Source organism: Hypanus sabinus, chromosome 7 (genome assembly GCF_030144855.1).
Source record: "Hypanus sabinus isolate sHypSab1 chromosome 7, sHypSab1.hap1, whole genome shotgun sequence".
Classification (NCBI taxonomy): domain Eukaryota; kingdom Metazoa; phylum Chordata; class Chondrichthyes; order Myliobatiformes; family Dasyatidae; genus Hypanus; species Hypanus sabinus.
The window spans coordinates 171,598,213-171,614,386 of record NC_082712.1 but is presented as its reverse complement, the minus strand read 5'-3'; the positions used below and the strand labels follow the sequence as shown (position 1 = coordinate 171,614,386).

General features: G+C 41.9%; 1 protein-coding gene across 2 annotated transcripts in view; it reads right to left on the bottom strand.

Moving 5' to 3' along the window:
* LOC132397398 (Wilms tumor protein homolog) overlaps nucleotides 1-16,174 on the bottom strand; it is a 144,424-nt gene that overhangs the window by 113,815 nt on the left and 14,435 nt on the right. The window lies entirely within an intron of this gene.

Genomic DNA, 16,174 nt, shown 5'->3' with positions numbered 1-16,174 from the left:
GAATTGATGATGGTCTTAAATAGAATTCTGCTGTTTTCCAAACATTTAGCATCCAAGTACATTTAAAATACGTGGTCGATGCATTTGGTGAAAGCAATAACTGATTTTCACCTTACAAGATCCCACAACTAATTAATGAAATAAGATCATAGGACTTTGGAGTAGAATTAGGCCATTAGGCTCATCAAGTTTGTTCCACCATTCCATCACAGCTGATTTATTAACCCCAACCTCATTCTCAACCCCATTAACTCTCAACCCATTCACCTGCCTTCTCCCTGTAACCTTTGACGCCATCACTAATCAAGAACCTATCAACCTCTGGTTTAAACTTACCTAATGACTTGGCCTCCACAGCTGTTTATGGCAATGAATTCCATAGATTCCCCACCCTCTAGCTCATGAAATGTGTGTGATCTTAAGGATTTTGGTTGAGTGGGAGACATTGGCTCCACACTTCAGATTCATGTATTAATCACATGTATATTTAAACATCGCCGTTCTCCTCTGGACTGTGTGGGTTTGCCCGGGAGCTCTGGTTTCCTCCCACGTTCCAAAGCTGTACAGTTCACGTTGGTAAGCTGTCAGCATGCTATGTCAGCACCAGAAGCAAGGCAACACTTGCGAGCTATGCCCAGCACAAACATCAGACTGTGTTGGTCATTGATGCAAAACAATGTGTCTCAATTATGTTTTGGTATGAATGTGACAAGTAAAGCTAATCTGTAAATCTTAAAAATAATTCAATGGACATGCAATTAATAAACAAATGAATCGGAATCCAAATCTTTCCTTTATCGGAACCAGGAATGCGTCCAACTGATCTGCCAATAAGAGAAAGATTTTAAAATTTAACCCTATAAGTACCAAGAAGTTGGTAATAGATAGTGGCTACACACTGTAAAAGTATTACAATCACTCACACTGAGTATGATGTTCTCCTAAGGGGTTATTCCCTTAACAGAGAACTCAACATTCAAAGAGTCAAAGTCCACTTATTATCAAAGTATGCATGCAGTATATAACTCTGACATTCATCTTTCCCCAGGCAGCCATGAAACAAACAAACACCATCAAACACATTCAAAGAAAACATCAAGCACCCAACATGCGAAAAAAAGAACAAATCGTGCAAGTTGCAAAAAGCGAGTGAATAGCACGTGGAATATTAAACATCAAACCACAGAGTCCTTGAAACAGTCTAGGGATATTCAGTTTAGTTCAGGTCAGTTCAGTCTAATGCTGTGTCATTTGTTGACTGCAGGCCGCAGAGCCAGTCTGCCCGGATCAATATCGCACAGAACACCTGCTTGCCTTCTGCTCGAGAATTGGAGCCAATCATGGGTTTGCGTTCTGCCATTAGTCATACTCCATTCTCAACCTCGCTCTCAACCATGCTGACTTGCCTCGAAGAGAGCAAAAGCACCAGATCGCTCAGCTGGCCAGAAACACAATATCAAAATGTAAATTACAGGCTCCAATCACAAGTACATTTAAAAGAAGTAGTTATGTGAACTGTCTGCAGGACATCACCATTAGTCAAGTTGGTTAATGGTGCCATCTTGTGTGACTTTGTTTAACATGGGGAGCCATTACACGGGCAGCCACCACATGGTCATTGGCAGATCGGGGTCAGGGTCCAGTGGCATGGAGAGCAAAATGACTGGGAACTCTCCACTGCTGCAGCCTTCCTCTGTCTTCACTGCCATTGTGATGTGTCATCACCTTCCACTAGATCCACTGTTGAAATTTTGGTTGGTTCACTCTTTGCCAGGAACTTCCCACTTGACCTTACCACCATGGGTGACCCTACCGGGAACTAAATTCCAGACAGCATTGCTTTTGGGATCTCAGGAACTCATAAGCCTCTCCACCATGACAAGGTGATGAGCCTCAGAGAAGAATCATCACCTTGTTGCGGTGGAGAGGATCGCAGATCCCGTGGGCTGGAACGTGAAAGTGCAGCGGTGTAAAGTGGGGGACAACGAATCAGAAACCTGACTTACATTGTTCCTGTTAGAGATGGGAGAACTAAAAATCATTGAGACTCCTTATCAGTTGCTACACATTGTGTCAGATCTATCCCAAAAACAGGACTCCTCCACCTATGCAGTGGTCCTCATTATTACACAGAAATCAACACCTCATTTAGATAAAACAACTATTCAACCTGTGTGCTAAACTTAAGATTCAAGATTCAAAATAGTTTATTGTCATTCTTCAGTAAAGTAGAACAAAGTGATTATTATTTCTCTGGATCTGATGCACAATTAAAACACATTCAGTATAAAGAATGCAATAAACATAGCTTCTTAAACATTGTGCTATTAGGATATCTCTTTTACTTATTAATACAATGTTTAGGTAACTATTTGGCTATGGCTGTATTTACATCAGATTAGTTTAAATATAAAGACTGACTGCATGTACATAGAATAACACGAGGGGCAGGAGTATCTGAACATAAGGTGACTCAGGCAGGAGATGATAAAGTGACAGAGTGACTCTTGAAAAGAGGAACTCTTCAAGACAGCAACAGGTCTTCTGGAAACACAATAGGACAGTGACTCTGTCCGTGTAGGTCGGAGGTGTGGAGTGTAAGCAGAAGTAGGCAGTGCATGCCTCTTTACGTTTACACTCCACACAGAATTAATTTAAAGATTAAATTCTTGCCTATAAAATAATTGCCATTGCATTTCACAGCAGGTTGTTCCCAGAAGACCGTGGATTGTTTCTGAAAGATGTGGAAAGGAGTCACATAGACACATAGAAGGCCATTGGCCCGTTGAGTCAGCAAGAGTTCTCATTGTTATCAGTCCTCTCACTGCTGATCCCCCACCATCCTGCAATTCCTTTGTCCTGTAAGCCCTGAGCCGACTTGAAGAGCAGAATCCAGGCCGAGAGTGATTCGCAGTGGCTGGGACCAGTTCCTAGTGCAAAGTACGATCCACAGTTCGAGCAATGTGAACGCTGGCCCTGATAGTCTGGGGGCTCCTCTCTCCACGATGCGAATGCTGGCCCTGATAGTCTGGGGGCTCCTCTCTCCACGATGCGAACGCTGGCCCTGATAGTCTGGGGGCTCCTCTCTCCACGATGTGAACGCTGGCCCTGATAGTCTGGGGGCTCCTCTCTCCACGATGTGAACGCTGGCCCTGATAGTCTGGGGGCTCCTCTCTCCACGATGCGAACGCTGGCCCTGATAGTCTGGGGGCTCCTCTCTCCACGATGTGAACGCTGGCCCTGATAGTCTGGGGGCTCCTCTCTCCACGATGCGAACGCTGGCCCTGATAGTCTGGGGGCTCCTCTCTCCACGATGCGAACGCTGGCCCTGATAGTCTGGGGGCTCCTCTCTCCACGATGTGAACGCTGGCCCTGATAGTCTGGGGGCTCCTCTCTCCACGATGTTAAGGCTATGAGACTGTTCCCGGCTGCTGGGCTTGGTCTCTGCCAACTTTGCAGCGACTAGCCCCGCTAATATGACTAACAGAATACTGAGGCTTTGGGCCTACTCCAGGGATTCGGATCTAAGGACATAACTTGGTTCAGAATGCTGTTTCTGTTACTTGCTTCTGTTGTTTGCATGGTTTGTGTTTTTTTCTCTTCCTCTGTGGGCACCAGGATTGATCTTTTTTATTTAATTGGGTTCTTTCAGGTACCCTGCTTTGCAACTGCCTGTTAAGCAAACAACTCTCAAGGTTGTATGTTTATACATTCATTGATAATAAATGCACTTTGAATCTTGAATCTGTACATGCACTCAAGTGGCCATTTTATTAGGTGCACTTGTACAACTTCTTTTTAATTAAAGTAAGTAATCAGCCAATCATGTGGCAGCAACTCAATGCATAAAAGCATGCAGACATGGTCAAGAGGTTCAGCTGTTGTTCAGAACAAACATCAGAATGGGGAAGAAATGTGATCGAAGTGACTTTGATCGTGGAATGATTGTTGGTGCCAGACAGTGTGGTTTGAGTATCTCAGACGCTGCTGATCACCTGGGATTTTCACACACATCAATCTCTGGAGTTTACAGAGAAAGGTGTGAGAATGGAAAACATCCAGTGAGCGGCACTTCTGTGGGTGAAAATGAGAGATGTCAGCAGAGAACAGCCAGACTGCTTCAAGCTGACAGAAAGGCGATAGTAACTCAAGTAACCACGCGTTACAATGCAGTAGTTTATCATTGTGTACATTATTATTCTGTACGTCATTATTAATTAAGTCTGCACACTGCTAAGTGTGTTTTTAAATGTAATGAAATAATTTCCCACTCTGGATCATTAAAGTACTAATTATTATTATTATTAATAGTGTGCAGAAGGTCATCTTTGAAACACCTCGAACTTTGAAGTGAATGGGCTATAGCAGCAGAAGACCACAAACGTACCCTCAGTCCTGATGAAGGGTTTCAGCCCAAAGTGTCGTCACTACCTCCTCCCATAGATGCTGTCTGGCCTGCTGAGTTCTGCCAGCATTTTGTGTTTTTATTCATTTCCAGCATCTGCCGATTCACTCGTGATATCCTCAGTGAACACTTTATTAGGCACAGGAGGTGTCTATTAAAGTGGCCACTGAGTATATTTCACCAATTCCCCTTTAAAAGCTCTGACTGAATCCATTTCCACAGCCCTCTCACTGAATTTCTGATCACAGTTCCTCGCTGAGTGCCAAACACTTTCCTCTTATCACGATTGGCTCGCCTTCCTTCAGCAGAAATCTGGATTCCTGGGTTCCTGATTCAAAGGAAACATTTTCCTATTGCTGACTTTGTCTGAACCCTCAATGACTTCAAGCAGTCACTCTTTATTGTTGTAAGAACATAGGACAGGCCCTTTGACCCACAATGTTTTAATCTAAATCACAATCAATCTAACACTTCCCTCCTACATAGCTATCCATTTTTCTTTTATCCCTGTGCCTATCCAAGTGTTTTTAAATGCCCCTAATGTACTGTTTCTGTCTCTACATCCCTGTGTAAAGAAACTACCTCTGATGTATCCCCCCACTATACTTTCCTCCCATCACCTTAATAGACAATAGGCAATAGACAGTAGGTGCAGGAGTAGGCCATTCAGCCCTTCTAGCCAGCACCGCCATTCACTGTGATCATGGCTGATCATACACAATCAGTACCCCATTCCTGCCCTCTCCCCATATCCCTTGACCCCGCTATCTATAAGAGCTCTATCTAACTCTGTCTTGAATGCATCCAGAGACTTGGCCTCCACTGCCTTCTGGGGCAGAGCATTTCACATATCCACCACTCTCTGGGTGAAAAAGTTTTTCCGCATCTCTGTTCTAAATGGCCTACCCCTTATTCTTAAACTGTGGCCTCTAGTTCTGCACTCACCCATCAGCGGGAACATGCTTCCTGCCTCCAGTGTGTCCAATCCCTTAATAATCTTATATGTTTCAATCAGATCCCCTCTCATCCTTCTAAATTCCAGTGTATACAAGCCCAGTCGCTCCAATCTTTCAACATATGACAGTCCCGCCATTCCGGGAATTAACCTTGTGAACCTATGCTGCATTCCCCCAATAGCAAGAATGTCCTTCCTCAAATTTGGAGACCAAAACTGCACACAATACTCCAGGTGGGGTCTCACCAGGGCCCTGTACAGCTGCAGAAGGACCTCTTTACTCCTATACTCAATTCCTCTTGTTATAAAGGCCAGCATGCCATTAGCTTTCTTCACTGCCTGCTGTACCTGCATGCTTGCTTTCATTGACTGATGCACAAGAACACCTAGATCTCGTTGTACTTTCCCTTTTCCTAACTTGACTCCATTTAGATAGCAAACTGCCTTCCTGTTCTTGCCACCAAAGTGGATAACCTCACATTTATTATTAAGATTATACTCCCTTGTTAAGCAATTTCTTCCCTGGGAAAAAGTTCCTGGCTCCCATTCAGGGTCATATGAAGCCATGGGAGCAGCTGGTGGTTGGTCATATGAACAGCCGGTGTATATCACAAGTTCTGCTTCTGCGACCACTCTGTGTTTGTTTACAGTTGAACAAAACCATCTCTGGTTTTGTATTCCAAAATCATACAACTTTATTACATAAGGCGTACTGTGGCAATTTCACATTTCACCATCACCTACGTCAAGAGATTCCCCATTGCGGTGAGGAAAGAGGGTTGTTCCATGTAGCTTGCTGGTCAATACTCCACACTGCATTGTAACAAAAAATCACTGACCCATTCCTCCATCCAAAGGAAAACAATGGAGATTTTGAAAGAGGAAGTCGAGGAAGGTGCAGGGAGCAATGGTCAACATGGTCTGACTCTGGGCCTAGGACCAATGGTGGGACGCTGCTAAATATGGAACATGTGAGTCATTGAGAGGAAACCTCAAGCAGTAAAAGCAAAGATAAAAGGGGGAAGGAAATGGAAACAAAACAGAATAGCAATGAGGTACAAGGAAAGAAAATAGTGGATAAAGTTCCTAAGGAATAGAAATTCTGTCCGGTTACACCATTTGTGCTCCAAAATAAGCTTAAAAATGTAGAAAGTGCCCATAGAAAGATACATGCATTGTGAGTCAAGTTAAATAAAGTTACAGACCATACGACCAAAGCTGTGAAACAGAACTAGACCATTCAGCCCATTAAGACTGCTCCACCGTTCCATCAAGGATAATTTATTAACCCTCTCAACCCCATTTTCCAGCCTTCTCTCCATAACCTTTGATGTCCTTACTAATCAAGACCCTGCCAACCTCTGCTTTATATACACCCAATGGCTTGACCTTCACAGATGCATAGCAATGAATTCCACAGCATCACCACCCTTTGGCTAAAGAAATTCCCACTCATCTCTGCTCTAAAGGGATGGCCTTGAATTCTGAGGCTCTGCCATTTTGTTGCAGACCCCCTCCACTACTGTAAACATCCTCTCTATATCCACTTTATCCAGGCTTTCCAATATTTGATAGGTTTCATTAAGATTCCTTCCGCATTCTTATAAACTCCAGTGAGTACAGACCCAAAGCCAAGACATGTACATCATACATTAACACTTGCATTCCCAGAATCATTCTCATGAACCTTCTCTGGACCCTCTTCCAAGCTTTCTTAGATAAGGAGCCCAAAACTGCTGACAATGCTCCAAACACACAGTGCAAAGATTCAGCATGTCACCTAAAACTTTGACAAACTTCTGCAGATGTGCAGTGGACAGATAATTACTGGTTGCATTATAGCTTGGTATGGATAAACCAATGCCCTTGAATAGAAAAGCCTAAAAAAAATTAGTGGATATAGCCCATTATCACAGGTAAAGCCCTGTCCATATTGAGCATATCTATTGAACTGACTTTATTTCTTACATCCTTCACATACATGAGGAGTAATAAGCTTTACATTATGTCTCCAGCTAAATGTGCATTGTGCAGTCATAGTAATTTATAATAAATAGAACAGTCAATGTAATATAGAGTACACCCAAATCAGCATGAGTTCATCAGTCTGATGGCCTGGTGGAAGAAGCTGTCCCAGAGCCTGTTGGTCCTGGCTTTCATGAGACAGCACCATTTCCTGGATGGTGGCAGCTGGAATAGATTGTGGATGGTGTGGCTTGGGTCCCCAATGAACCTACGGGCCCTTTTTACACACCTGTCCTTGTAAATGTTCTGAATCATGGGAAGTTCACAACTACAGATGCGCCGGGCTGTCCGCACCACTCTCTGCAGAGTCCTGCGATTGAGGGAGGTTCAGTTCCCATACCAGGCAGTGATGCAGCCAGTCAGGATGCTCTCAATTGTGCCCCTGTAGAAAGTTAATACCAAACTTCCTCAATCGTCTGAGGTGAAAGAGGTGCTGTCGTCCTTTTTCACCACACAGCTGATGTGCACCGACCTTGTGAAGTCCTCGGTGATGTGGATGCCGAGGAACTTGTTCACCCTCTCACCCCAGACCCATTGATGTCAATAGGGGTCAGCCCATCTCCATTCCTCCCGTAATTCACAACCAGCTCCTTTGCTTTTGCAATACTGAGGGAGAGGTTGTTTTCTTGACACCACTGTGTCAGAGAGATGACTTCTTCCTGTAGGCCAACTCGTTATTGCTTGAGATAAGGCCAATCAATGTAGTGTTGTTGGCAAATTTAATCAGCAAATTGGAGCTGTGGGTGGCGATACAGTCGTGGGTGTACTGGGAGTAAAGGAGGGGACTCAGTACACAGCCCTGAAGGGCTCCTGTATCGAGAGCACTTTCACAGGACAACAGCATCTATCATTAAGGACCCTCATCATCCAGGTCATGCTGTAGCCAGGAGGTACCGGAGGATCAGCTCTCAGACTTTTAGGCTATTGAGTCAGAGTGGATAACTTCACTCCCCCAACACAATACTGATTCCACAACCTATATACTCCATTTCAAGAGCTTTACAAATCATGTTCCCTATATATATATATCCCAAGGAATGAATAAATTATATATAATGTATTTATTTATTTTCTCTTTTTTGTATTTGCATAATTTGTTGTCTTTTGCATGTTGATTGTTAGTTCTTGTTGTGCACAGTTTTTCATTGATTCTCTTGTGTTTCTTTATATTTACTGTAACTGCCCACAAGAAAATGAATCTCGGGGTAGTATATGGTGACATATAGGCACTTTGATAATGAATGTACTTCGAACTTCAAATTATACTTCGAGCTTTATGTTCTTGTCCTCTCAAAATTAATGCTAACATTGCTTTGCTTCCAAGTTTGATATATCCAAACAAGAATGGGGAATGGGACACAGGTTGATGTAGAATTTAAGGATTTAGTTTAACATTACTGGCAGGACGTTAAATGCCAGCTGTCTCCAAGATAGTGCTGGTGAGTGATCTAACAGAATCATTGCAGAATTTTTGCTGGTGTCCCTACCACACTCTTTCTGGGGAATAGAGTTACAGGTTTTAAACCCAATGATGATGAAAGAAGAGGGATGTATTCCCTGGTCAGTAGAATATGTGGCTTGCAGGAGAACCATCACAAAGTTTAAAAATTAAACATCTTCTTAGCCCCCTCATCAAGGCCATGCTCTCTACTCGTTATCATTATCAGGAAGGAGATAAGGAGCCTTTGTTCCTACACCACAGGTTCAGAAACCATCAGACTCCTGAACCAGTGTGGATAACTTCATTCACCTCAATACTGACCTAATTCCACAACTTCCAAGGAGTCTACAACTCAATATTATTTATTTCTTTTTATTTAATATTTGCACAGTTTTAATTCTTTTGCATATTTGTTGCTTGTCATTCTGTTGTTTATAGTTTTTCATAAATTCTATTGTATTTCTTTATTTTCTCCTATATGCCCACAAGAAAATGAATCTTAAGGTAGCATATGCTGACACATTTACTTTGAACTTTGAAGTTAATGGACAAAATTACTTCTGATTAACAATATGATAAAAGCAAATGTTTACACTGGTGATACTTGTTATGCAAAGTTAACCAGGTATATACAGTACTGTGCAAAAGTCTTGGACACATATACAAATATAGCCAGGAGCCTAAGACTTTTGCGCAGTACTGTATTTGTCAATATGGAATAGAGTACAAGTTGGTAAATCTGGCAGGAGCAAAGGATGCTGGGAATGTCGAGGATGGAGCGCCGCAGGATGGGTATGGGAGAGGTGCCAGAGAAGAAGTGAGGGTGATGTGGGTACAAATACTCCCAGTCCTGAGATACTAGGCAAGGTCATTTGATCCCAAACAATTGGTTCATTACAGAGATGATTTACTAGAATGTTACCTGGGTTTCAGCACCTAAGTTACAGAGAAAGGTTGAACAAGTTAGGTCTTTATTCTTTGGAGCATAGAAGGTTGGAGGGGGGGACTTGATAGAGGTATTTAAAATTATGAGCGGGATAGATAGAGTTGACGTGGATAGGCTTTTTTCATTGAGAGTAGGGGAGATTCAAACAAGAGGACATGAGTTGAGAGTTAAGGGGCAAAAGGTTAGACGTAACACGAGGGGTAACTTCTTTACTCAGAGAGTGGTAGCTGTGTGGAACGAGCTTCCAGTAGAAGTGGTAGAGGCAGGTTCGATTACATCATTTAAAAAAAATGGATAGGTATATGGACAGGAAAGGAATGGAGAGTTATGGATCAAGTGCAGGTCGGTGGGACTAGGTAAGAGTAAGCGTTCAGCACGGACTAAAAGGGCCGAGATGGCCTGTTTCCGGGCTGTAATTGTTATATGTTTATATATGGTTATATTAATCATTACAGAATGTCTCTCTGGTGCTTCTCGTTCCCTCTCCTCTTCCTTCCCCTTTTCCCAACCATGATTCCCCTCCCCCTGCTCCCTTCCCATTTTCAGTCCACAATAGAGACCTGTATCAGCACTCACATATGTCATGAAATCTGGGTTTGTTTTCTTGCGGCAGCAGTACAGTGCAATACATAAAATTACTAGAGCAGAGTGCAAAAATCTTAGGCACCTTAGCTACATATTTGTGCCTAAGACTTTTGCACAGTACAACATATTAAGAAAAAAGGGAAGGTTTTGTGAAATTTATGAGAAAAAATGTAATAATGGTAATAATGTACAGGAAAAATAGTTAATGTATCTGTTAAATCATGCATTTGGTTGGGATAATGTCTTAGATGATAACACAGGTAGTTTACTCTATAATTGATTGTGCATTGTTAGTTATACAACGGTCATGGTCCTAATATTGGGTGCCACAATTGCGGAATCACTAGCTCAACGCTATTACAGCCCAGGTTCAGAGTTCAATTCCAGCACTGTCTGTAAGAAGTTTGCACGTTCTCCCGCTAAACCACATGGGTTGCCGCCAGGTGCTCCGGTTTCCTCCCACAGTCCAAGGAGCACTTGGAAGGTTAATTGGTTATTGTAAATTGTTGCATGATTAGTCTAGGGTTAAATAGGTGGGTTGCTGGATGATGTGGCTTGTTCACAAGCCGGAAAGGTCTGTTCCATGTAGTAACCCCACATAAAATAAAATAACGCATAACAGTCAAAAACATCAGAATTCATAACTTTAGAAATAAAACCAAAAAAAAATGGATTTAGCTTTGCTTAGGAGAGGATAGATGTAATTAGACCAGAAAATAAAGCCAAGATCTGCGTGCAAGTGCTCAAAGCAGTAGTTAAAGATTAGTGCACAGTACAGATAATTATCTTTCTCATTTCTATTATAATTAAAATGACGCAACATTTCCCTTTCCGCACAGAACTCAGTTCAGGTCAGTCCTTTGCGGCTGACATCACCAAAGTTCCCGAGCTGTGAAGAAACTGCTCTCCCGAATGAGGCAAACAGCAGATCACGCTGAATGGCTGACTATCTCATCAGATAAGAAACAATTGCTGGGACCAACTGTCATACACAGCCCTGTAGAGGCTTGTTAATGAAGGACGGAGGAGTGGAAGTCACAGCTACAATAGGAAGACAAAACACACAAATAATTGGCGAGGTTTCCCTTTTGGCTTTGGAGTAGAGCTGACATCACCCAAAGAAATGGTTTACAATGATGAATTGAGAGTGATTAAATATTTTGTCGGCATGAAGGGAGGGAGAAAGACTGGAATTGGATCAGATGAATTAACAAATGTGCATTTATATGGAGCCTTTCATGACTTCAGAATGTATCAAAGTACTTCACAACTAAAAGAGTACCTTTGTCATCCTCTCTGTTGCAATACAAAGGTACAACTGGAGAGAGAAAAAAAAACAAAGATATGACTAAGCTAACAAAAAGTTACAGTCCTTATTAATCAACCATAGAATAATATGGGGTTAACGGCAGGACTCTTAGCAGTGAGGAAGATCAGAGGTTATCTTGGAGTCCATGTCCATAGATCCGCAAAGCTAACGCACAAATTGATTGGGTTGTTAAGAAGGTGTATGGCCTTCGTTAGTGGGGGATTGAGTTCGAGAGCTGTGAGGTCATGTTGCAGTTCTATGAAACTCTGGTCAGACCACACATGGAATATTGTGTTCAGTTTTGGTTGCCTCACTACAGAAAGGTTGTGGAAGCTTTAGAGAGGGTAGAGAGGAGATTTACCAGGATGCTGCCTGGATTAGAGAGCATGTCTTACTAGGAAAGAATGAACAAGCTACGACTTTTCTTCCTGGAGCAAAGGAGGATGAGAGGAGACAATAGAAGTGGTGTAAAAGATGATAAAAGGCATAGACCAAGTGGACAGTCAGAAACTTTTCCCCAGAGCAGAAATGGCTAAAATAAGGGGATATAATTTTAAAGTGATTGGAGGAAAGTATAGGAGAGAGGCCAGACTAAAGTTATGTACACAGAGGTTGGTGGGTGCATGGAATATGCTCCTGGGGGTGGTGGGAACAGGCAGATGCATTAGGGACGTTTAAGAGGCTCTTAGATAGGCACACGGATGAAGGAAAAATGAAGGACTATGTGGGAGGGAAAGGTTATATTGATTGTAGAGTGGGTTAAAAGGTCAGCACAAAATTAAGGGCAGGTACTGCGATGCGTTCTATGTTCTAGCAAGTCTCACAGCAAAGGAAGAACCAAGCCCTCAATCTCCCTATCTACTTTGTCAAGGTCCTTGCCCCTTATTGTCTGCCGTCACTGCATTTTCCTCTGTAACTGTATCACTTTATTCAACACTCTCTTTTCTTTTTTAGTAGCTTGATATGATATGTATGGCACGATCTGTCATGATGGCATGTAAAACAAAAGCTTTATATTGCAATAATAAACCAAACTCCATTCTAGTACCAACCAGAATGATCATCTTAATCATCCTATTTGTACAGTCCCGCACATTAATTTATTAAAGTTAGATATATTTATTAATTGCATGCTCATTCAGGAAGTTCAGTGGTACATTAATGCAATTGTTGTCTCTAGCAACTGGATCTTCCCAATGTGGTATTATCATTTAGTGAGGTAACTGTAGCATAGTGGTTAGTGTAATGCTTTATGCTGCCAGTAATCAGAAGATTGGGGTTCAATCCCCACCACTGTCTGTAAAGAGTTTGTATGCTTTCCCAGTGACTGTGTGGATTTCCTCTGGGTACATCTTTAATATGAGTTATTGACAAATGACTCACTTCACTGTATGTTTCAACGTACATGAGACAAATAAAGCTAATCTTTAAAACGATTGTGCTCTATGATGGGCAGGCCAAGCTCCTGGTAGATTCCTATTCTCTGACTGTTTAGACAGAACATTTTAAACTGTAATTCCACTTCTACCATCAGCATCTTGTTTGTTGGAAGTAGAAATGTGCTTTAAAAATGTTTCCAGATATCCATAGTATTAAGCCTGGAACAGTTGTCAAGGACATTGTACAAAAATGAAACATAGAAACATAGAAAATAGGTGTAGGAGTAAGCCATTCGTCCCTTCGAGCCTGCACCACCATTCAGTATGATTATGGCTGATCATCCAACTCAGAACCCTGTACCTGCTTTCTCTCCATAACCCCTGATCCCTTTAGCCACAAGGGCCATATCTAACTTCCTCTTAAATATAGCCAATGAACCGGCCTCAACTGTTTACTGTGGCAGAGAATTCCACAGATTCACCACTCTCTGTGTGAAGAAGTTTTTCCTCATCTTGGTTCTAAAAGGCTTCCCCTTTATCCTTAAACTGTGACCCCTCATTCTGGACATCCCCAACATCGGAAACAATCTTCCTGCATCTAGCCTGTCCAATCCCTTTAGAATTTTATACGTTTCAATAAGATCCCCCCTCAATCTTCTAAATTCCAGTGAGTATAAGCCTAGTCGATCCAGTCTTTCTTCATATGAAAGTCCTGCCATCCCAGGAATCAATCTGGTGAACGTTCTCTGTACTCCCTCTATGGCAAGAATGTCTTTCCTCAGATTAGGGGACCAAAACTGCACACAATATTCTAGGTGCGGTCTCACCAAGGCCTTGTACAACTGCAGTAGAACCTTCCTGCTCCTGTACTCAAATCCTTTTGCTATGAATGCCAACATACCATTTGCCTTTTTCACCGCCTGCTGTACCTGCATGCCCACCATCAATGACTGGTGTACAATGACACCCAGGTCTCGTTGCATTTCCCCTTTTCCTAATCAGCCACCGTTCAGGTAATAATCTGTTTTCCTATTCTTGCAACCAAAGTGGATAACCTCACATTTATCCACATTAAATTGCATCTGCCATGAATTTTCCCATTCACCTAATCTGTCCAAGTCACCCTGCATCCTCTTAGCATCCTCCTCACAGCTAACACCGCCGCCCAGCTTCGTGTCATCCACAAACTTGGAGATGCTGCATTTAATTCCCTCATCTAAATCATTAATATATATTGTAAACAACTGGGGTCCCAGCACTGAGCCTTGCGGTACCCCACTAGTCACTACCTACCATTTTGAAAAGGTCCCGTTTACTCCCACACTTTGCTTCCTGTCTGCCAACCAATTCTCTATCCACATCAATACCATACCTCCAATACCGTGTGCTTTAAGTTTGCACACTGATCTCCTGTGTGGGACCTTGTTAAAAGCCTTTTGAAAATCTAAATATACCATATCCACTGGCTCTCCCCTATCCACTCTACTAGTTACATTTTCAAAAAATTCTATAAGATTCGTCAGACATGATTTTCCTTTCACAAATCCATGCTGACTTTGTCCGATGATTTCACCTCTTTCCAAATGTGCTGTTATCACATCTTCAATAACCGACTCTAGCATTTTCCCCACCACCGATGTCAGACTAACCGGTCTATAATTCCCCAGTTTCTCTCTCCCTCCTTTTTTAAAAAGTGGGGTTACATTAGCCACCCTCCAATCCTCAGGAACTAATCCAGAATCTAAGGAGTTTTGAAAAATTATCATTAATGCATCCACTATTTCTTGGGCTACTTCCTTAAGCACTCTGGGATGCAGACCATCTGGCCCTGGGGATTTATCTGCCTTTAATCCTTTCAGTTTACCTAACACCACTTTCCTGAAAGATGGGGAATGAATAGAACTTTGGTAAAGTTCCTGTCTATATCATTACAAACAGGAAAAATATCAGAGAATTGGAAAGTGACCCAGATGAAAGCAGCCCAGGCTGTGAACCCTAGTCAAACTAATTGTGTCAATCCAGTATATCTGAAGCCTCAATTCTTTTTGGTTGGATATTTGCAGCATTTTCTGCATTTATTATAAGACATAGGAGCAGAATTAGGTCATTCTGCCCATCAAATCTTACCTGCCATTCCATCGTGTCTGAGTTATTTTTCCTCTCTACCCCATTCTCCTGCCATCCTTAACAACTGACATCCTTACCAATCAAGAAGTTATCAACCTTCGCTTTAAATATACATAATGACTTGGCCTCCATAGTCATCTGTGGCAATGAATTCCACAGATTCACCACCCTCTAGCTAAAGAAATTCCTGCTCACCTCTGTTCTACGGGGACATGCTTTTATTTTGAGGCTGTGATCTCTGGTCCTAGACTCACCCACTATGGGAAGCAATGTATGAAAATTTATCATATAGCTTCTTTGGCGGTCTATGAATAAATCACAATTCCTCAACAGTCAGGAGACATGTATGCTTAACTTTTGGACCAGTATATTAGCTGGTCTTATCTGGGACACTATCAGAACCAGAATCAGAAGCACGGTTAATATCACTGGCATATGTTTTGTTGTGGCAATAGTACATTACAAAATATAATGTAAAAATTATAAATTACATTAAGAAATGTATATTCAGTGGATTCCAGTTAATTAGGAGACATCAAGACCAGTTCATTTTGTCCCAATTAAGCATTGCCCCTATTAGCCAAAATTTCAAAGAAATAGTTAAAAAAGTATAAAAAAGACAAACTACTGTGTAACTGAGTAACAAAGCATGTATTTAAATGAAATACAGAACAATTTAGAACATTATTAATACAACCACAGTACTATAAAACTGTGTATTAGTTCTTAATAGTTCTTGACAGAGGATATCGCGTTCTTTTGATTGACTGCAAATGAACAAAATCAGTGTAGACACCTAGTGCAGATAATGGACTGCCTTCATACAATGCTATCGATAATTGCATCCTCCAAATCTTCATTTTCATTGTAACGTTCAAGACAATTGTCAATACCTTCAAATTCTTTACAGTTCCTAACCTGTTGAAGTAGTGAAATCGTTTCATTTTCACTCCTAGCCGTTTCTGGCATCTCAAAGCCTGAATACTTGAAGCCACAGTGAGA